The sequence below is a fragment of the Tinamus guttatus genome, unplaced genomic scaffold (assembly GCF_059628265.1).
Source record: "Tinamus guttatus ecotype Peru unplaced genomic scaffold, ASM5962826v1 Tinamus_guttatus_pri_ptg000308l, whole genome shotgun sequence".
NCBI classification, from domain to species: domain Eukaryota; kingdom Metazoa; phylum Chordata; class Aves; order Tinamiformes; family Tinamidae; genus Tinamus; species Tinamus guttatus.
The window spans coordinates 4,453,568-4,476,260 of record NW_028288842.1 but is presented as its reverse complement, the minus strand read 5'-3'; positions in this window follow the sequence as shown (position 1 = coordinate 4,476,260).

Genomic DNA, 22,693 nt, shown 5'->3' with positions numbered 1-22,693 from the left:
TAAATACATTCTTTCCCTTATTTTTTCCCCTGGTTTGGTCACGGGTTGCCCAAGGCATCCAAATGGGGGTACTCAATCCCTTGCTCTATTGATCCTGACAAGGACACATGCTAAGGTGCCCTAGCCTCCCTGAGGCAGTCACTAACTGATGATTTAACAAGTCCAGCCAGGAGAAAGAGAGGTACTGAGGTTGTCATTCATTCCGGGTTCAATACCTCACCCTTTCAATCTCAACCTTCTCTCTGCTTATTTCACTATTATCAAAGTGGGCTATACTCAAGTTTGCAGTGGTACTGCAGAGACCTTCCAGAGGTGGTGGTTGTGGATGGTTAAGAGAACACCTCAGAAGTGGAAAATTAGCTGCAAGACCAGGCAATGTTCTTCCTGTGTCACTCATGGACACAGGGATAGGAGCAGAGTGAAAGTGTTTTTTTGTGAGCTTTTCTTTCTAGGTATTTTGGGGTTCTGCTACATAAAAGGAATAAATGATCCAGCTGTCATTTCTAGCTTCTGACTGCACTGAGTTCTTAGACTTGGTCAGCTCTTGCTCATACCAACAATTTAGAATTCTGCTGTAACTCTTCAATTTAAGTTTTTGAATAAGTGGCAAAAATCATTCTTTCACATTTGGATTTATGTTGTATCTTGGGAATACTTCCTTCTGTTTTTGTAAAAATGAATATTTTATCCCCATAGAAGATATGTACCTTGACATAATATCCATATTGTTCACTGTTTTGCTACTAACTATGACCTAGTCTCCATGAGTTGGTGTATTACTCCAGAATTTTTTGGCTTGGTGCTTTTATTTATTGTACACAGGTGTATTCTGTGAAATAAAACAGGGTTCCTGTACTTCCTTACAGAAAGATCTTAAAGCCCTTTACAAATTAATACACGAGATTCAGGACTGTATCCAGTGTCTGTAGGGAGCACTGATGTACAGTTGATGAACAGCATCTAACATAACGCATAGTTCTAATGTCTCAATATTATTAATTGGCCTTTCACTGAAGTAGGACATAAAAGGGTAAAATCAGTACTGGAGAGGAAAAAAAAATAAAGTGGAGAATATACTAAAGTTGAAATTATATGAGGTAGCTGAATCTATCTAAGAATGTGCGAGTGCCAACAGCCTGTTGTTGCTCTCATTTCCACGGTTCCTCCTACTCCTCATCAGCCCTTAGCATGTGGTTTGTTTCCTCCCTTGTGCTGGCTCTGGTGTGTGAAACCAGTGGCTCTGTGACAGCTCTTGTTTCAGGTGAATGAGATCGACTGGCTCACTGAGGGTCATGAGAACAAGAGTTTGAGGCAAGCTTGAGAAGATGCATAGGGGTGGATGGAATAACAGAGCTGGGTGATAAGGGCAGGAGATCACCGACCTAGTTTTCACAGCAGAAGGCATGAGGCTGTCTAGTTTTTGTCTAAGAACCCGCTAAGGAGAGTGAGTTCTGAAATTTATTACAAATACCATTCACTCATAGCGTTTGTTCTGCTCAGACTTAATGCTTAAACTCTTAACTGGTGAAGGCCTAAACCCTCACACTCTTTGGGCTGGGAGAGCCAATCTGTACTTACTGCACAACTCTAGAAAGGACTACTTATAACCTGTTTTATTTCACATATACCTTAGTTCTCAGATTCTTACAAACTGGTGTAGCTTAGAAATTTCTCTTCCCTTCCAACAATACTTCCTATTATTAATGCTTTCCCACCTTTGGACAATATACAGTTTTCAATCTTACTTCTGCTCAACTGTAGCTTCACAAGTAGTTCAGTGACTACTTGGCTATTAAAAAAAAAAAAACAGTGAATCTAGAATTTTAAATGCCACTTTGGTGGCTCGCTTAAAATTAGCAGTAATATGCTCACTTATGGCTCTGCAAAGACAATGACAATTGACCCTTTATGAATTGTTAAAAAAGCACCCTCAAGTTTTGCTATTTATTGTTTGGTCTGTGGTCCACCTCTTCAGCCAGGAGGCACATCTACAGAAATGTCTTTTTTGCTGGTGGCAGCTTGTCCCTTGCGTTGTAAGATGAAGAGTACAGGAATAGTATGATGGGAGCTGACTCTGTGCTCCCTCACACTTACTCAACCAGCGGTTGGATGGTTAGCTGAAGGTTAGAGGAGTGGTAGACAACAGTGATGCTGCAACAGTAAGTAGCAAAACTTGCCGTTGTTTAGTAGCACCCAAAATGAATTTGCTATCTTTCATGTGTTTTTGTGCTTGAAAGGAGACAACGTGTAATCTTAAGTGCAGGATTTTTTTGTCGTGCAACACTTGTATCACAGTCAACCACAGCTGTGGCCACATCCCTAAATGTCACATCACACTGCTTTGGTTTTTCTGAGCATTATGTGATATTAAGGCTTTGGTTTTGTGATCACTAATAGGACTGTGGGGTGCACCACTGGATCTCGTGCTTACAGGACAGGTGTGAATAATGTCATTTATGAACATGAGCTGAATGAGACAGCTGATCTACAGTTTATTTTGGCTTTATAATTTTACAGACGTTATGTCATTTCATGTCATAGGAGAGATGATACCTAGTCCATCATGAAGTTAGAGGGGTGAGGACAGATGTTGCCTTATCTGGTAGAAGACCACAAGTACAAAATTAACCCGATCAAACATTTTCATTGCATTTATTATGGCAGTGAAAGCTTATACAAGGTCAGTGTTTTGTGTTGTGTAGCTTCAGTGTTTTTGGCGTGCTGCAGCTTTGACCTATAGCTGAATGTACCATATTGTCACACTGTGGCCTTAAAAAACATTTCCGTTTCCTCTGAAGTCCTGGGAAGCAATCTACCCAGCACTTCTCAGGATGAGCCCCCATGTCTCCATCTGGGAATAATGCTTACCTGCTCCACAGGGATCTGTAAAAGTAAACTGATTACTCATTTACCCAGTGTTTGTACAGCACTTTGAAGATAAAAAAGCTGTGCTATGATTGTAAGTGCTATTTGCTACATTACATTTCTTATGTAATTATATATATTTTTTCTTTTGAGATTCCTAGACATATTTTAATCTGTATAATTGATACTATTTGCAGTAGAACATTATTCTATCTCTGGCTAAATAAGGTACTGTAAAAGTCTAGGGAAAGAAATTGATGTATCTGCTGTGTTATCCACTCTGTACTCTTATGATATTTTTGCAAACTGCTTTCATCAAGCTAGTAAGGATTTGTCAAGGTGTTTACCTGTTGGGAATCTCAACGTGATTTCTTGAGGGTGCAATCTGGGGCTGAGTTATGTGTTCTCCTCTTCTGCTCTTCTAACTGTTCGTACATCAAAGTCTCCACCATTGTAATTCTTTTCAGCCTGCTCTTTATTCAGCAGTTGCTATACAAAACAAATGTATGTTGTGCTCAGAGAATACTGTGTATCATATACATTTATCCACCCAGTGAAAGGAATGCATTCAGCGTGCATAAGCAAAAATGTCTTCTTGGGGGAAGCTACGGTAGCTTGTGCCTCGCAGAATGCAGTATAGAGCATAGTATACAAGTGTTACAGGCTGAAATTAAGCAAAGGGAATTTCGGATGAGTATGAGGAAATATTTTTTAATACTGAGCTCAGGCAGTGGAACAGTCTCCCAAGGAACATGATGGAAAGCCCATTGCCCGTGTCAATTAAAACTAGACTAGTTTTAGAACTAGGGAATATACTGTAGGGAACAATCCTGCGCTAGTCTAGATGACCTAATAACTCTTTTCCATCTGTAATACTTGTGCCTGAACTGCTGAGTTATATATTGCAATGTGATTTCAACCTGACTGAGAGGGACTGAAATATTTTTCTTTCATGCAGGATTTTTTTCACACATACTATCCAGAATTGTCTTGCCCACTGAAAACGGCAGAGGGAAAGAAAGCAGGGGCAGGCTTATGCATGGAGAACTCTTAAACCACCGATCAGGCAAGAAGCTACCCCACTCTTTTTGCCCCTGCTATCTCAGGGTGGCTGCAAGAAGCATTAGCTTGAACAACAGCATGGAGCAGTCCAGGCCTCACCCTAGGCAGGGCAGATGAAGGTTTCCTGGCTTTGGAGCTGGAGAGTTTTACAGGACTCTGTAAACTCTGTAACCAAGAGTCCCAGGATTTGTCTTCCTATTGATCACTGTTCAGCCCTGTCTCATCTATGCTTACAGATGTTGTCAAGGAGGCATAAGAAGGTGCAAAACACAAAGTGTGCATTGCCCTGTAGCTTCAGAAGGAGTAAAATATTTCTAGCACATTTTAGATTTCTTTTCCTTGTAAGAGCTCTGGCAAAGCGGTAACATGACAGGATTTTGAAATACAAAGAGGCATTAAGAATAATCAGTGATGCATCACAGAAAGGCCCATTTGTTTCCATTTAACAGGGAAAAGGTTAGAGCAGTACATCATCTTGCTGCTTCCATTCTGTGCATTTAAGAAGCGGCCTGTCCAGCCACTAATTGAGAAGTGAATTTGTATACAGAGAAATCAGTTTAGTAGTGTCAGTAAAAGAATTGGTAATTTTTCCACCACTAACAAGAGATACTGCAACGGTAAAAACCCGTATCAAATGGAAACATATTGTCTGCTTCTTAAAGATTTCTTGACTGTGAAATATGAACACCTGTGTTTTCCTTGTTTCTCTTTCCTTCTGTTGGCTTTTTGTATGGCATCCTAAAGTTGAGCCTCTGCTCCCTTTCAGTAACTTCCAACCTTCTTTCACAGATCTAATCAAATCACAGATTTTCACAGATCGTACCATAAAATATTTGTTGTTCTGTGAAAAACCTGCTTATGCTCCTATCAAAGTCAACAGGATTTAGGCGATCAAGTTTGTGGGGACAAAGCTGAGTATCTAAGGCCTGTACACTCACAGACTGGGCAGGAGACCGGACTAGAACAGAAAGTCTAAGGTTCAAGGCCTGGAAGCATGGATTCAGACTTTGCAGATTTGGAAAGCTCTGCAAAAAAATTGTTGACCAGGTCTATCAGAAGTCTCATTCAATTTGCTTCCTTCTTAATACTTGTTTTAAAAACCTCTCCTTCAATATTAGCTCGAATCAGCTTGAGTCTCTGTTTATACTTATTTAGCCTTCTCTCTCTGCCTTTTTTGTTGTTCCCAATCTGATATTTTTCATCCATATGATTCCATTTCTATTTGCTTATATGCTGCTGTGAAGAAGATAAACTAACTAATGTCTCCAGCCCTCCAGCAAGGACTTTGAGGGACTTGCTTGTTTCTGACTAATTCCTTTTTTGGCCTTGGGAAAGTCACTTATCTTGTCTTTCTCATTTTTCCCATATGAAAAATGGAGGTAACACTGTATACTGACATCCAAGAGATCCTTTATGTGTTGCACTAAGAAGTCAGCCATCTCCAAAAACAGGCTTCCTCTATGTAAGATAATTAAACCCTAAGATATTGTAATGCCGTCGGTTAATTTTAGCCTTTGTGATCAGCACTGACCACATCACTGAAAGGAAAAACATGAATTAAAATGAAAAGATAGAAAAATATTCACTTTTTTGTTGATCTTGTTATTAATCATCAGATTATTTATTGCCATTTACTTCGTAATTATTGCTTGTGAAAAAAAATCTATCACTGCTGTGTGCCAGCTCTAACTGCAGCTGCGGATTTAGAAAGGAAATTCAGGCTTCAGCCTTTCCCTGGGGCTGATGGACTTCTCCTTTCAAAGTAGGACACTTCTATCTGATGGCATTAACCATAAAATCCCCCATTTCAAGTCTATGATATCCTGAAGGACAACGGCTCATTTCATTTCTTATCAAGAAATCGGGCAGATCAGTCATATTTCCCGAATCAAATGACATTTTCAGAAAATTCATTTGAACCAAAAATGAGGTTTCCTCTCCACAGACTCCAATTAGTTTAAAAGTGGTTTTCTGATGAAAATTCTTGAAATAACTGAGCTGTATAAAGAAAAAATCTATATCTATATATGTATGTATATAGATATATGTACACATGCACAGTTGCTGTGAGAGCCACAGCTAGAGTACCCTATCAAGCAGTATAAATCTTTAATTTTGGCGATCAGCAGTAATAGTGAAATACTTTTAAGATCTTTCCTTTGCTTCCTCCTTATTTTCCTTCCTCTCATCCCATCACTCTGGCTATTCCAGCGGGAGCGTGCGCACTCATTTGCTCCCTAAGTACACAAAATTAGCTGCTTATCTGTTGATCTTCTTACATGATCCTTTAAAAATCCTCTCTCTGTATGTGTGTCCAAGGCCGCTTTTGCCTTCAGAGGAAGCCCAGACAAGCCAATCCTCAGCCTTCCCCTTACCCGCTCACCAGGGGCCTGGGCCTAATTAAATTGCTCTCAAAGACAAGAAGGGATGAATTTCCTCCTTTCCATCTCCCTTGTCACCCATTTAACTCAGCCGAGATTCACGCGTGCCTTTTTACTTATGTTAAAATCGCGAGGGGGAAGGAGCGCAGGGATGGGGGAGGCGGGTAGCGAAGGAGGCGGCGAGGGGGGCTCACGCTTTGCGTTTGCTATGGCGGTTGCCGACTTGTTTGCAGGAGCAAACAAAGGAAGGGAAAAAGCCGAAATGCTGGATGAAACAAGTACTAGGACTGGCTCTCGCGGGCAGGGGCCTCCTCTGGCTTTATTTACCCGCCATTATCATCCGCCAGCGGAGGCAAATTGTGGGTTTTAGAAAGACAGGGGAAAACATTTGTATGCCTTTCCCTGCCCACTCCCTCCCAAAATCCCTCTACTCTGGCTGACGAGGGAAGAAATGTGGACAAGCCTCGTGGTACGGTCATGGCGGCCGCTGTTGGCACCTGAGAGGGCCAGTGGCCATCTTGACTCAGCCGCCATCACTGGCAGTAGGGAAGGACGGCGGCGACCACCGCTGTGGGGAATAGGCTACGGGTCTCCACAATGCTGAGGCCCGCCCTGCTCTCTGGAGCCTGGCACTGGCCTGCGGACAGTGGGGCAGTTAGCTTTTGAAGGTCATCTAAAGTTACATGTGTTTGTTTCTTTCTTTTTCTTTTTTTTTTTCCTCCTCTTTCTCCCTCCTATCCCCCTGCTTCTGCCTTTCCAGTGCTGCATCCTCCTCCTCCATCACCCAAACCCTAAACACATCCGAGGAAGCCGTTCAATTAAATCTCTCCCGGCTTCAGCTGGCTTCTGAGCAAAAGGTCAGCGGAGTCCGGGAGGGAGAGGAGCTGGAGAGGTGGAGCTGGGGCCGTCGCTCACTCCCTGCTCCTCCGCTGCCTCTTTGCCCTCCCTTCCACTCCTCCCGTTCCTCCTTGCCGCCCCTCTTTAATGATACCCGACGGTCAAGCGCTCCCCAGCAGAGAGAGAGATGCCCCGGAGCATCATTGCAGTCGGCAGCGATCGATCAGTTTTTCTTTTTTTTTTTTTCTTTTTTTTTTTTTTAAAAAAAAAGATGATAATGATAACCCGTGGCCATAATGTCAGCGCCTTGGCGGTGCCTCTCAGAGGCCGGGGCGCGCTTGGCCTGTGAGTGCTGAGGAGAAGCTTGGAGGGGCCCGCGGAAGCCTCTTTCCCCCCACTGAGCCCACTTAGCCCAGCCTTAAAGACAGCTAATTAGACCGAGGGGCTGCTATGTGTGTTTACAGCGGTGGGGCAGGCACGGGAGCGCGCAGGGCCTTCCTCCAATGGCGAGCAAGGCGAAAGCAACCTTTGTTTTAAAAGAGGCTTTGAGTTAACTGGAGGTAACCATAGAGAGAGGTAGACATAAATAATATATACCTGCCCCGCGCTGTCTGGGCTCCGGCCCTTAGGAGCATACTGCAGCATTTGGCGGCGGTCTATCGCTCCTCGCAGCATGCCTTCTTCCAGGCCTTTGTTTTAAAACAGATTAGTGCTTTTATTTTATTTATTTATTTATTTTTGTAGTAATGGACTAATAGAGCAATCGCTGGCCAACACGTGAGAAGGGAATCTAAAAATCACTGCAAAGTAGTTATCAGCGCAGCATCTAAGGTGCTGATAGATGCATACAGACCTTTTAAAATTATATTAGTATATGTCCGAGTGGACTGTGGTAAAAAAATATAGTTCTCTCAAGAAAAGCTTCAGTTTTTTTTTTTTTTTTTCCTCTCTCTTTTTTTTTTTTTCTTTCCCCTGAATCTCCTACCCTGCGGCCTAAACGTGGACTTTTGTTTGATGGATAAATGAGGTTTGTCTTTTAACTGTTGAGATTGCACACTTACTGAGAGGACTTCAGACCCTGCCTGGAAGAGGAAATCTTCCCTCTGTCCCAGCGTACACTTTATCAGAAAAATAATAATAATCAAACCCGGGGGCCCTCTATCCCTTGCTTCCAGTGAGGAGATATAGGATAAATAACTCCATACTAATAATTTCCCATCCCAACACACAGATTTTTCTGTTGTCACATTATTTTCTGCATCATTTGATGAACAAAACTACATTTTCCTCTGCACCTATTAAACTATTTGATGATGCCTTTTATTTTGCACTATAATTGGGAAAGCAATCATGTGATAAAATGTAAGTTTGTTGTGAAATAAAATAAGCGATGTTGAAAACACCCGAATTATATTGTCCAAGAAAGTTTCTCAGATGTTCTCTTCATTTAGAGAGAGAAATTATGCTCTTATTGCTTTCAAGTTTTGTAATTTTTGGAAGAGATTACTAAGTATTAGAAGATGGCTTATACCAGACATACTATTGTTGCATAATTCTGCCATTACCTCTCTGTCGTTATATTAGAAAGATGGGTAGAGTGTGTTAAAATAGCTGTGGACTGAAACAGGACATTTGTCTTGTTTCCTTTATGGACAGCAGGTCTGGGTATATGAAATCTGTATGAATGAGCTCATATTAGAAAAGCTGTCAGGAGTTTGTACTGACATGGACCAGAAGGGCTGAAAACTTTGAGTAGGCTTTAAGAGAAACATGCAGAGCAATATTTGATACCATTTGTTATTTTGCACAAAAGAATCACAAAACTCCCACATGGATTTTTTAAATAAAACGCTCTCAATTAAAAACAAAAACAAAAACAAAAAAAACACACGCACACACACACACACAAAAAAAAAACAGAGAAAGAGCCAAAAATCAGCTTCACCACTTCGAAAGTGGTGCTGCCAAAATGCACCTATTTTGTTCCATATTCAACCTCATTAAAGAGATGAAGGCTTTACCTAGAACAGAAGTTGCAAGAGTTAATTGTACTTCATTGTTCCTAAGCTAGTGAATGAACCTGAAACCTGGCAACTTTATAATAATGGAAATTTAGTATGTGTACAGGAAGTATACATGGGAGTTATTATTTCTTTTACATGTTGAAATCAAGTATTGCTCCAACCATGATGAGGCATCAATAGACTAAACTTCTAGACAAAATGTTAAAATCTCATTTTTCTATAGGCACAAAAGGCTTCTCTGTACTTGGGGAATCAGTTAGCGGTGAATAATGATGCTGTACATAAGGTCAATGATGACATAGTTTTTAATCATCAGTGACAGTCTGTTGTGTGACACACCATTCCAGAGAAAAGTGGGAGATTCCTTGGAGTGTGAGGTCCAATAAAAAGGGAAAAAAAAAAGAAAAAAATGTTCAGGAAAGTAGGAAACTTTAGGTAGCCTGCTAAAGAATGGGACTTTTTCACTTAATGAATGAGCCTTGCAGCCTTTGCAGGCAAGGTGCAAAGCACGCTGGCCTTCTCCAACCCCCTTCTCTCACTGTCCCGACTTTTGCTGTGGAGAGTTGTTAGCTGTTAATGAGGTAGGCACAGGTTAATAGGGTTAAAGAACAGGCCAGGGATGGGAGTTCAAATACTTGGATTTTGTTCTTGAGTTTTCTGCTAACTTACTGTGTTTTGTAGAACAGGGGAGGTGATAACTTGATCAGTCCTTGGATTCCTCTACTATTTTCCATCTCGCTTGCATTTTTGCTACTAATAGGCTTTGAACTCTGTAGATGGCAAATTCTTTAGGCCTCATTCAAAGGCCACTGAAGAACTTCAACAGGGCTCTACTTGAAAGTGCTATTATTGATATTTTACTATCAAACTTATAGTGGAAATGTGTTTTTTCTTCCATAGTCATAGTCCTCCAAAATAATCCCATTTGCCACAGCCAAATTACTAAAGTCAAGGAGCAAAGGGGCCACCCAAACAAGGCAGCAACTGACTTCCCATTATCTTTCAAATACTGAGCATTGCTAGATACCGCTGGATTATTTCAGAGGGTGCTTTCCTTTAATAATACAAATGGGTTAGTTACCCTGATACCATCCCATTAGACAAATCATAGAGTATTGTTATTAGAGGTATGAAATTTCTGGATGTACTTCTGTGTTGAAAACAATTACAAGAACAGCAACAAACGTGAAACCGCATGCTGCACATTAAATATTTGACAATGAAAGGTGTTTCTTCCTGTTTTAAAGGCTTTTGAAAGCTTTCTTCCAGCACCACATGTAAGACATTGCAGCCTTCTCTTCTTCGTGAAATAGGGCTACTAGCTACTGTTACAACAATAAATAATTTCAAACTGTGGTATCTCTCATTATGGTTCCTTTGTAGATTTTTTTACTGCGTTATGTTTATGCTACACAGAGCTGAAAAGTGTGTTTTGTAGACAAGACTCTAAAGCACGTTTCTCTTTCCTGCTTTATTCATACCTCTTGTTTTTATCCCATGTTGACTTCATATCCTTCAGCACTGTCCAAAAAGCTGTTTAGTTTCTTAGAGAAGTAAGAGGATGTGAAGTAATGCGTGAGGACATTTTGATTCCATTTGACTACAAAACATGCCAGGAAGAATGAATTAACCTCAACTCTGGAACAGAATTTTCTATGCATTGAATTTGCAAATTATCTACCCAAATATTGAATTGAGTACTCACTGCCTGAACTGATAACAGATGTTCAACCCCAAAATAGGGGTCTTTTTTTTCAATAAAAGTCATTTTAATACTGCTTTGCTTTACTGTAGCACAAGTGATGCAGAGATGTGGCATACTTAATGCAGCCAGAGGTTTTTTTTTTTTTTTTTCAAAAAAAAAAAAAAGTGATTGTAAACATGACAAAAAAGTGATTGTAGACATGGCTAAGTGCCAGTGCTATGAAAGATCTAAAAATGAAAGTTCTGTTGTGTTGCTTCTGTCTTTTAGGTCATGGTCAGACTTCAAAATCATGTCTGTTACCAATGTCACTAATTACATTAAATCTTGTGAATTTAGTAAATAGTTCTGATTGATAATAGCCCATAAAGTCCATAGTGTAAGCCTTTTGATGGCTTTGGTAGGACTGTATGTGGAGTCTAGTGCTAGATAATGTGAACCAAGCTTGACCTTGATTCTACTTGACCTCTCAAGCTAAGTATGGTGGGACAGGATCATAACTTTAAAAGTTCCTAAAAACTCATTCAGCTTGGAGCTGCTGTTGAGCGTTTCTCAACGTTAGTCCCCCACTGTAGCTCGTGCACTGCAGCGTGGCAGTAGCATCTCTCTCAGCGCTGGCGTGCTGCCCTGCTACGAACACAGTGCCAGTGGGTCTTGAAGCTGTGTGCTGCTTGCTTGCAGCAGGAATCTTCCAACTGCACATACCCAATTTGTATTTCAGGCTGTACAGAAAATATTAGAAAAATATTAGAAAAATCTACCTTTTTCTAAACTAGAACTAGAACTAAATTAGAACCAAACTAGAACTAGAACTAAAGGTATTGTAACCATGCTTTCATGGTTTCCACTGCCTAATTCAATGCAAAGTAAAGTATATTTGTACATTTACTGTGGCATATATAAATGATCAGTGCATTAAGCATTTATAGCAAGTTTTACTCCTTAAGATTCCCAAACCAGTTTAAGAATTTAAAACCTATGTAAATGATAAAAAGGGATAGGTCTGATTGAACTACTTATAATGAATAATTAATTTGACAAATCTATTCCTTTTTTTCCTGTTTGCAAATTATCCAAGTGCAGACTTGGATTCTTTTGTTCATCATTTGAAGTTATTTGATTAATAGTTTAGACAAAGATTTCAGCCGATGGATTGACTGCGAACTGTTTTACATGGCTATTACTTACACATTATCTATCCACTGTTGATTATTTTAGATAATCACCTATTGTAAAAAACAAACAAACAAAAAAACAGACCAGACAGAAAAGCCCATGAAAGTATCTTTTGCAGGATGTTGCAATGTTGACAGATTTGTTGATACCATACTAAGAAGAGCGGCAAGGACATGTCAAGAAAGTAGGAGGATAACAATTTTCTGGTTTTCTAGAGCAAAGATGAAGGAATTAAAGTCAAGATTAGATGAGATTTCACTTAGCATGATCCAGGCTGGTACCAGTATCCTGTCAGGCATCACTTGACAGGTTGTTGAAAATTTTTCTGGGAAGACATTTACCAGAGGGATGGGAAACTATTGGATTCTGTTGACCATCTCAGTAGGAGCTATGCCGATCAATGAAAAATGAGCTAACATAGCCAGAAGGGCATTAAACTAAGCATGTAGTAATGGTAAAGGGAAGTTGTGGTAAGTGTGTGTGTGCGTGTGTGTGTATGTGTAATTTACAACCAGGATATCAGAAATGTGACAGAAACAAGTATTAGAAAGGGGCATATAAAAAATGAAAAACACCGTGAAAAAAAATCTAAGCTAATGTTACTCATCTAGGTTACAAGTCGGCAGAGGCAGAAGCATTCATATATGAGAAGAAATACCATATAGCTTGCATTTCTGAAACTTGAGCACTTGAATATTATTATGATTATTTTTTAGTTGTAAGAATAAATTAGGAGAAGGCATCGGAGGCTGTTACATCAAATAGACTGTTGTATCTTAAAGAGTCAAAAATAGTCGAATAACAGGAACCTGATACTTCTGAGTTAAATTGTGACTACAGATAGGATAGTGTGTGTGACTGTTTGTGTATGTTATAGAGGAAAAAAAGCATTGCTGATAATGAGATGGCCTGTTCTTTAAGCGTCTCTCCATAAGTATGGGGAAAGATGTTTAGGTATCATAGGGAAGTTTAAAGTGAGGGATGTCTGCTGAGATTTTGTTTTGCCAGTACTAGGATTCCGTAGGGCTTCTGGAAATAATAGGAGATAATCTCAGAACACAGAAACCGCTTCATGATTCATGGTGAAAATCAAAACTGAACATCACTGTGATGGCCAAAGAGATAATTATGCCCAACCATGACCACCAAACAAGAGCAGCTGAGGACTTATGATCACAATCTGGTTGCATTTACTTTATGAATATGAGCTATATAAAACACAAAGTAGGCATGGCTATGCTTGGATATTTTAGACAGCCAATTTGTCAAAGCTTGAATCAGGTAGCCTAGCTGAGCAGGGATGTAATTTTTAATTGTGAAGTATTAATGAAAAACAGTTCAAGGACTTAAACCGATTTCAAAAAAAAAAAAAGCTCACTAGTCAAAATACCCTGATTAAAAGACTTAGAAGGGATGCAAAAACATAATGATATATCAAGAATGGAAAAGGAGAGAGGATAAGTTATATACTGAAATATGTAAGTAACTGATACAAGAAACTAAAGACTCAGTTAAACATCAATATTCAATATGGTTAAATCAACACGAAGGCAATTTAAAAACATTTTAGCATCAGAAAGAATCTTAGGTCAGATACAGTTCCTCTGAAGATGCAGATGGTGGAAATCATAAATAATGACGCAGAAAAGGCAGAAATGTTTAATAAATATTTCTGTTCTGCACTTGGAATGAAGCAGGAGGATGTATCCATCCCATATGATGTTGTGGATGGAAATGAAAGTTTGCCATCTGCAACAAAGAGAGAGGTAAGGCAGAAACTGCTAAAATTAAACATTTTCATATCAACAGGCTTAGATTATTTTATACCAAACAGTCTCAAAGAAACTAGCCAAGCAGCTAAATATAGGCAGCAGCTCAAATGTAGGAAAGGCAGGTATCAATCCTCATCTACCGTCCTGTAGGCACCTGACTTCTGAGATTTAGGATCGTAGTGAACATACTTCTCTCCCCAGGTCATGTAAAACAGGTCTGGCTGAACAATATACATTTTTTTGGTCTTGGCTGATGTTGTAGAGTACTCATTTGGTTGGTACAAACACAGCGCTGTCTCTGGCCTTTATTGTGTATAAGGATTTCTCCCAATTGCTTTCTTTACAAGTATATACTATCTTGTTTAAAAGCAAGCAAGCAAACAAAAGCCCCAAGCAATCTATAGCAACACACACTATATGGGATTAAAAAGGCACATTGAGTGGATTAAAAACTGCCTTTGTGACAGACCTTAAAGTGCAGTTGCTAATGAAGAAACATCAGTGAGTTACATCCCTGCTAGTGATGCCACCCATGGATTATAGCTTGATCCAATACTATTCAGTGTTTTTGCTAAACATTTAGATAAGATTTCAGTGAACACAAAAGTGGATAACGTATAGCAACAAGAAAGACAAGATACTGTTGTAGACTGATTTTAATTGCCTGGCTAATGGTCAAAAGCAAAGGAAATATATTTAAATGCACCCAAAAGTCGAGCAATACATTCAGGAGGTACATTTAGAGAAACAGTAGCTAAGAAGAGTGGCTCAGAAAAGGACTTTGAGTCCTCAAAGATGATTACTCAAGATGAGTTCTCCCTGTAGTTCATCCTTAGGTGAATAAAATGGGAGCTTGGAAGCATAAAAGGGGAGACAGGCCTCACGTCTATGCCCCGCAGAGGAAAGACCATGTCCTACATTGGACCTTCACTTTAAGAAGAATGTTGAAGTTAGTATTAGGACAAAGCTGAAAGGAGGGCCCCAGAATTATTCAAGAAACTGGGAAATGAGCCCTATAGTGTGATTTACTTCATAGCTTTATATACATATTTATGTGAACAGATGGAGCGGCACCTGACGGTTGGAGGCTTTTTGCTTTGCAAAAGTATTCAGGAGGTTAAAGAAATTCTACCTTGTGAAACATATATAGTTTTCTATAGAAAGGATAATAAAACATCAGAAGAAATTTTGAAAGAGGTGTTAAACTCACTGTAGCTTGGCATCTTTAGGTCGTATGGAAAAAAGGCTCCATTATCAATGCACAGCTATGGTCTAAACTGATTGTCACAGTGAGGATTTTTTGGGTGGGGGAGTCTATAAACCTATGAAGACAAAAATTCCTTTTAAAAATGTTTGTGAAAAATATTTGTGGACCAAAAGAGCAAGAAAAAGCATTCAGTTTGTGTTTGAGAAAATATTTAGAGGAATTTTCTGCAGTGCTGTCAAAAGGATCTGTTTTTACTGCTAAAATGTACCACTTCTGTGGTGAAATGCAGCAGCTGTGGACTCTGCAGCAGTCCTGAAATTGGAAGTTGCGAATGATACATCCATCTTAAACCGAAAGGGAATATGAGACAACAGAATGGGCATGGTTGACATATGGGTAGGACATGAGATAATCTTAGTAAAATTGCCATGAGGGTTTGAAATAGTAAAAGTTGTTATAAAGATTTTAGCTATGAATCTCATCCTGAAGAAGAAATTCTCAACCTGACAGCTCCTTGCTGGGACAAAACTGCTACAAAATACCTCCTGAGCAGTGCCATTTGATTTAACACACATATTACCTGGCTATTGTATCCTCCATGAAGTCTTATCCTAATATATTGTATAGACATACCTAGTTTCATTTAACAGGTTGAGCTGCATTTCAGTGGTATGAAAACCATTTCTCAAATATTTAGTATACCTGTTTGAGGTTATTCAGTGCATTGAGTGAGAAGTCATTGTTAAATTGTTTAAACGACATAAGCTGTGTGGCTGAAAGACATATGCTTGTTTGTTAGCATGAAAGATATTTTGTGCAGACATTCCTGTTAGCAGAAGACTCATGAGAGCATGTACATATTTCAGCATCTGATGTTAGCAGAACACAGCAGCATTCTTGACAAGTTACTTGACATACATGTACATGTAGCCCATGTTCCCATGTCAAAAAGAGCAGACGTTCAGGACCTGCAACAGCAGATGAATTTCAGGAGTGCTCTGCTCCTGTTTGTGCACCTAACCAGCACATTCTTCAGCATCGTCAGGGAGTCATCTGTTTTCGATACAAACTTTCATAGGCCTCCAGTTTTCTGCAGCTGGTCTCACGTCCAGCTTGGCTAGCTAGAAAGTGCAGCAATCAGCTTAAGTGTGTAAATGTTGATCAAATATAGGACAGTATATCTCAGACTTGGTGCTATCTATAAACCACTGTTTCTGGCTGGCTTGAACTACAAAGAGAGCTTGCTCACATCTTATTTTAAGATTATATAAGCACAACAGTGTTATAGCTTAGAGAAAACAGATTGCAAATGGTGGGATCTGCTCATACTTTAAATTTCTAAGTGAATTCAAAGTACTTCCCCAAACTGATTTGCTGGGCCGTTTTGAAAAAAAATCACTTTATTCCTTTGTTTTTCAGAATACAGATGCCAATACAGTCATGGTAGAATCATCCAGAACTTCATCCTTGAGACAGTGTGAGGGAAAAAAAAAATCACTTAATGTCATGTTTAGAGGATTGTTGAGTCTGGATGCAAATTAAGTGCACATGTGTTTAGAAATTTAAGCAGTACTTCTACTCTTTTAGAAAGAGGATTCCAGATCTGTAAGTGGGCAGCCTCTTTGAATGACTTTTGTTTGTTTGTTTTAATTCTGAAGAGCACCTACTTTCTTGCTGAGCAAAATGGAGACAAGAAGTCCAGATAACTATGTAATAAAGAGTGTGTAGGAGCCAGTCGTTGACACTGGTTATTCAGTAGCAATTGATGTTCCAGAATAATATCTTGTCTGAGTCATAGCAGCATAATCATAGCCTAGGTGCGGAGATTTACAGTAACAATTTGGCTCTTCAAATGATTCACTGTGTGGCCCTCAGCAAACCACTTAATTTTGCCTTTCAATTTCCTCAGCTATGAAATGGAGATAATTATATTTCCGAAGCTTTATAAACACTTTGGTCTCTATAGCTGAAAAGCACATAAAAGTGCTAAGCAACAATACCTCCTTTTTTCCTCTAGTTAAGACATGCAAGGCCATGTCCATCTAGTCTTCCTTGAGTCCCTAAAGCAGATGAAAAAAAAAAGTGCTCTAGAGCTAACTTTATAGTAAGGTAAACTTCTTGCTTTTCTTTATTCTTTTGTTTGCTAGAGTTCTGTTTGTTTGCTTGACTCCTTATCAATTATAAAGGTTTTAATCTGCTCTTACTTTTCAAATGTCTATCAATAGGAGTGACTATCCCAAGGGTGACACTAGATAGGTCTATCAGATTTGCAGTAGTAGCTGCAGCTGTGCAAGGTGTATTTGGAAGAAGAGAAAGAAATCTGCCTGGCAATTGTGACACTGAGCGTTGGCAGCAGCCAGAATATGAGAGGAAATTTAAGTCCAATTTGTGTTGTCTTGTTTTTAAAAATGACCAAAAAAGCTGTATGCAAAAAGCTGGAGGTGTTTTTTTTGTTGTTGTTGTTTTTAATCATTGCCTATATATACATGAGATTCTTTTATCATAATAAGTAATAACATAACATTATCATAGTAAGTAATAGCAGTGTATTGTTTATTCTAGGGCATTCTGAAATATAAATCAGTATGTTCTGTATATATAGAGAGACTACACCATCCACCAGTGCCAGGCAGCCATTTCTGGGATAAAATATTAACAGCAAATAGTAATTCTGAATATAATCACTAAACAACAGGAAATGGAAAATTACGAGGTAACCAAAGTCTAATGCTTTAGTAGGCATAGCTCTTCTGTCCTGTGTTTTGGGTATGTTACTATTTACTGGGATGTGTGTATTTTATCTGAATCAACTATTTTCTAATAGGATATTTCTGTTTCTAGAGGACTAGTGCTAGTGCCATTGATTTGCTGTATCTTCTCAAACTATTTAAGACAGCTGTATTCAGGGAAAAAAAATCTTTTCCCTCCTCTGAAAGGAAAGGAAAACAGAATGTGTTGTGATTTAATGCAATTTTGATGGTACCTGTAATATTCCTCTGAGTGATTTTGCAACTCATACTGGTTTATACATGAAGGGTTCATAAGTGTAGCTGTAGCTGCCAGATTTGGTGATAAACCATTTTTTTTTTCTCCTCTTTGTGGCTTAACTGTCACAGGAGAGCACAGAATAAAAGAACTGCGGGATAGAAGGAGGGACCATCCCTTTTAAAAGCTGGAAGCAGCAAGTCTGCAAGCTGTGTCTAGAGACTACAGTTTGTTTTGGTCTGGGGAGTCAATTTGTTTCCTATTACCTTCTGGTAATTTGTTCTGTTTCTTAAGTTGAGCCATGAGTTCAGGGTTAACAGGCAGGGGTGCTGATTCTCTTCTGGGCTGGAAGTTTCCTAATAACTGCAGAACATGGCTTATCCTGGTGCTTTCATGTTGATGATGGGAGACACCGGTTTGGGTCAAAATTTGGTCTCTGTTAAATCTAGGCACTCTGCTGATGCAAATTTTGGTGCAACTTATAATCAGTAGAAATCCAAAGTACTTCTTGATCTACCCCTTAATGAGGTCCTTTCTTCTCCATTTGCTACAAGACTAAATAATACCGGTTCTGCACTTCCTAGGAACAAATCCGTGTTTCATCTTGTATCTGAAACACAGGAAAACCAGCCTTCATTTGATTTGTTCAGACCAGCTTTTATGGGCCCTAGCAGTAAATGACAGCTGGCTTCGGAGTATTTAAGCCCTCAATGTGCTGCAGGTGTTAGGTGCCTACCAAAAATTCTTCTTCTTCTTTTACAGCAGTAAAAAACAAGAAACTGAAAGCCAGGCTCCTATTTATAACTAAAATCCAGATCTCTTGGCTTCCAGTATCATTTTGCTTACAAGTCAATGGAAAGGGAAAAATCCTGACTAATAATTCAGTCATCCCTCTGATTTAGTTTCCCCAGCAGCCCAACAAGCTGAACTGAACAAGGGTCCTGTGATGCCAAGCTCTAGTTAAAATCCATATGTTCACCAAAATACCATCACTTATGTCATGCAGGTTCTGAATCATTAGGTATGATGTTCACATTATTACTCACTAAATAGTTTCTTATACCGTTCAGGCCAATGCATATCAAAATTCATGAATTCTGATGGCTACAAAGAGCTTTTAATGATACCTTCAGAAGATGAAATATATAGGTTTCAAAAAGGTATGCGAAAATATGGATATTAGGCATAACAGTTAGAGGTAGGAGGAGCACACAAGATCAACAAGCCAGACAAGTTCAGAAACCTTTAGTGATTGTGTAGCGATCTGTAATGAAAATTCAAGTACCTTCTCTTTAATGATCCATTTATCTCTTCGACATGATTTTCTATCATTCCAACTGGCATGTCTCCTGTTTCCTGTGTGTTTATTACAATTTTGTTTTGTCAAACAAGCCTTTAATACCAGACAGGTCAGGCTGCTTCCTCAAGATTTTCTTTGAACAGATTTTTTGTCTAAGGAAAACAAAGATGAATTATTTTATATCCAAATAGTAATAACATAATGCTGGTAATATTAGTAATCTCTAAATTAGTGATACTGATAGGGTTCTTTTAGAGAAGGAAGAAGAAAATTGTAATCTCTTTAAAGTGCTGTGATTTTTTTCTGTATCAGGACATTAGCTGTATGGAGTCATCACTTTTAAGCTATATTATGTTTTGCATAGCTCAGGGAGGGATTCACCTACAGAGGACAAAGTGGTTAAAAAGGCTGTGGTTTCTTTCACGAAAGCTTCTAGCACTACATATATCCTCTTTATATCTCCCGTATATTATGGAGACTGGTTCTGCCACAGTGCAAAGCAACCAGGAGCAGGGCAACAATATCCAGTTCTGTTGCTTATTGCCTCTTGATGCAATACCTCTGACTTGGGGGTTTGGATTTATGCTTTTGCTTTGATAATAGGAAAAAAAATCATCAAATAATTGCAGTTCCCTTCTGAAACATTGGGCTGCCTTACCATTTTTAAAGAAACACAGTCAAATTGAAAACTCCTCAAAAAAGTGTTCAGGAAAGACTTTAAAATGTGTTAATTGCAAAAATATCACCTTCTATTCAATCCCAGATTTTTGGAAAAGAAAAAGTTTAATAAAAAACATCCTAGTACTTGTTATTTCAGTAGAATCTTTTAAATTCAGCTGTCTCAGTTGTTATTTAAATCAATATTTACAGAATCATATCTGTAAATATTATGTGACTTCTTATTGCAAATCAAACCAAGAGAAATTGCTCCATGATTACAGTGCTGATTTCACAAATGCTGAAATCTAGCCCATAACAGGGAAGCCTCCTGGGAAGTAAGCTAGGGTGTAAATCCAGAGCACACAGATTCTCTACAGTATTTTCCCATGTAAATAATTTTCCCATGGGAACATCACTCCCAGCTTGAAAGTGTTGCGTCATTGCAGAAAGAGCAAGCTATTGCAGGATAGCTAATTCTTTGTAAATTCACATTCATTTGCAGTGCAAAAACTTCCTCGAACCATTACCAAGTCATTCTTATTATTTGCAAAATCTCATTAGGCCTAAAGAGCTGGTAGATTCACCCAGGTAAGCAAAAGTGTGCTCTAAATGTGAAGCTTCAAGTACTGAAAAGCATTTCTTTCAGCCAAGCCCTCCTCCCAAGCTTGCAGTGTCTGAGTATTTCTATCCCTTTCACTGATTTCTATCCCTTTCACTACTTACTGTTTAGGTTACTGCCATCACTACCACTAATGGCTGTGCAGCAGCTTGAAGTATTCAGGAGAGAGCCGGGAGCACACACAGCAAAGAGTAAAAGCCGGTGACAGCAGGCTGGAAGGGTTATAAGCTTTCTCATGGTGATATAGGGTAGAATATAGGAACCCAAGTGAAACAACAGGATTTCTCTGTCTTTCAGCCTCAGATCCATTGTCCACATAAAAAGAATACAAGAATTCTGTGAGAAAGTAGTACTGTATATGCTTTTAAAAAGCATTTGATACTGGACACCCAAATTACCAGCATCTCATATGATACTTGGTAAGGTTAACTCTTACTGAAATCTTGATTAAGGAACTCCTTTCCATAGCGATTAATTCAGTGATTCAGTGTCAGTGTTGCAAAAATGTTTTCCTGTATTATATGCAGGCCGGACCTGCAGTTAGCTTCCAAATAAAGACATATATTGGATGTACATGCAAATCCCCTCTGCTTTAGGCTTTCCAAGAATACCACAATCAGAGCAGTTTTAAAACAGGACTGATACTGACTCTAAGAACGCTTTTGACAGGTTTTGGTTACAATAGTGTTGACTTTGATGGAAGATACACCTGAATAAAAACTACAGGACTACTCAAGGAGGAAGTAATCTCAAATTACCTCAAATCATAACTTGACAATAAAGAAGCAATACTAATGAGGATGAACATTTCTTTTGTGATGTGTATTTATCCCCATAATGAGAATATAACTTTATTTTCTTCAAGCCAATAATATCCTTTCTTCAATTATTTTCAAATTTCCCAACATTATGTTTTTATGCACTATGCTATAATCCTTATACATTAGCTTCTTTTTCTCTCTCTCATTCAACAAATTGAATAGAAGAATAGTGAGGACAAACAGAAATAGAGTTACCTAGCCCTTCTTAGTGCAAGAAGACAAACAGAATTTTATCACATTTCCTTGTTCAGGGAAATAATAATACTAATAATACCCGTTTAAATCGAGAATGTAGTACTGCAGATGAATTAACTGCTTTTAAGGATTATTCTTAACAAATTCTGTAGTTTATATATCAATAGTGACATATGAGAGAGGCATAAACAGTGAGCCGGCACTTGACCCAGCTCCCTAACTAGACCAACTGAGGTCACTTGTCACTATTTCTGTATGAAGACGCGATTCACTGCATTGAATCTGTCCCTTATCATTTCTGAATAAGCTTATGAATCATTTTTACAATTAACAGACTGAGGTCATAAGATATGGAAAAATCTAAATGGTGCTCAGTGTTTTAATACCAGTTCAAATGACCTAATTTATTACTTTGATGTGCTGCTTATGTTATCACTCAAGCTTTTTTTACAGATTAATCCATAATATGTGATTCAAAAAGAAAACAACTGCAATGTTTGATTAAAGTAAACAGATCAGCAAGTGTGTCTTATAACCGGAGTCCATTTAGGTAATGCACTTAGCATTCCCTCTAGTCCTCCCGTCTTGTTATATCACCACAATACCCACCTAAAACAGAGCCCCCAAACACTTGCTTAACTTTAAACACTTAAATTGTGCTTTAAGTCACAGGTTCGTTTATGTCTCTGGCCGACTGGTGTGTTTCTAATGGAGGATTTAACAATCCTTGTATCGTTGACATTTGCTAGCTATTCTGTAGACTGAATTTGAAGATTTTTTTTTAATTGGCTAAAATACTGCTATACTGTTTGCAGTTTATTGGAGGTATGTTAAGCCCCATTGAGGCTTCAGGGATCAAAAAATCAAGCAAAGACGGAAGAGAAGAGAAAAGTAAATCAGTTGGGTTATATTAGTAAATAATTTAGAGTGCTTAAAACAACAATGTTCACACATTTTTAATTTAAAGCCTGCTAAATCCTTTTAAAATTCATTTGTATTTGCAATTACTTAAACTGTGAGCTGTGCACTGGAGGGAGTGAAACTATAGATTTTAAGTACGTAGCTGGAGGTAATATATAAATTCAAT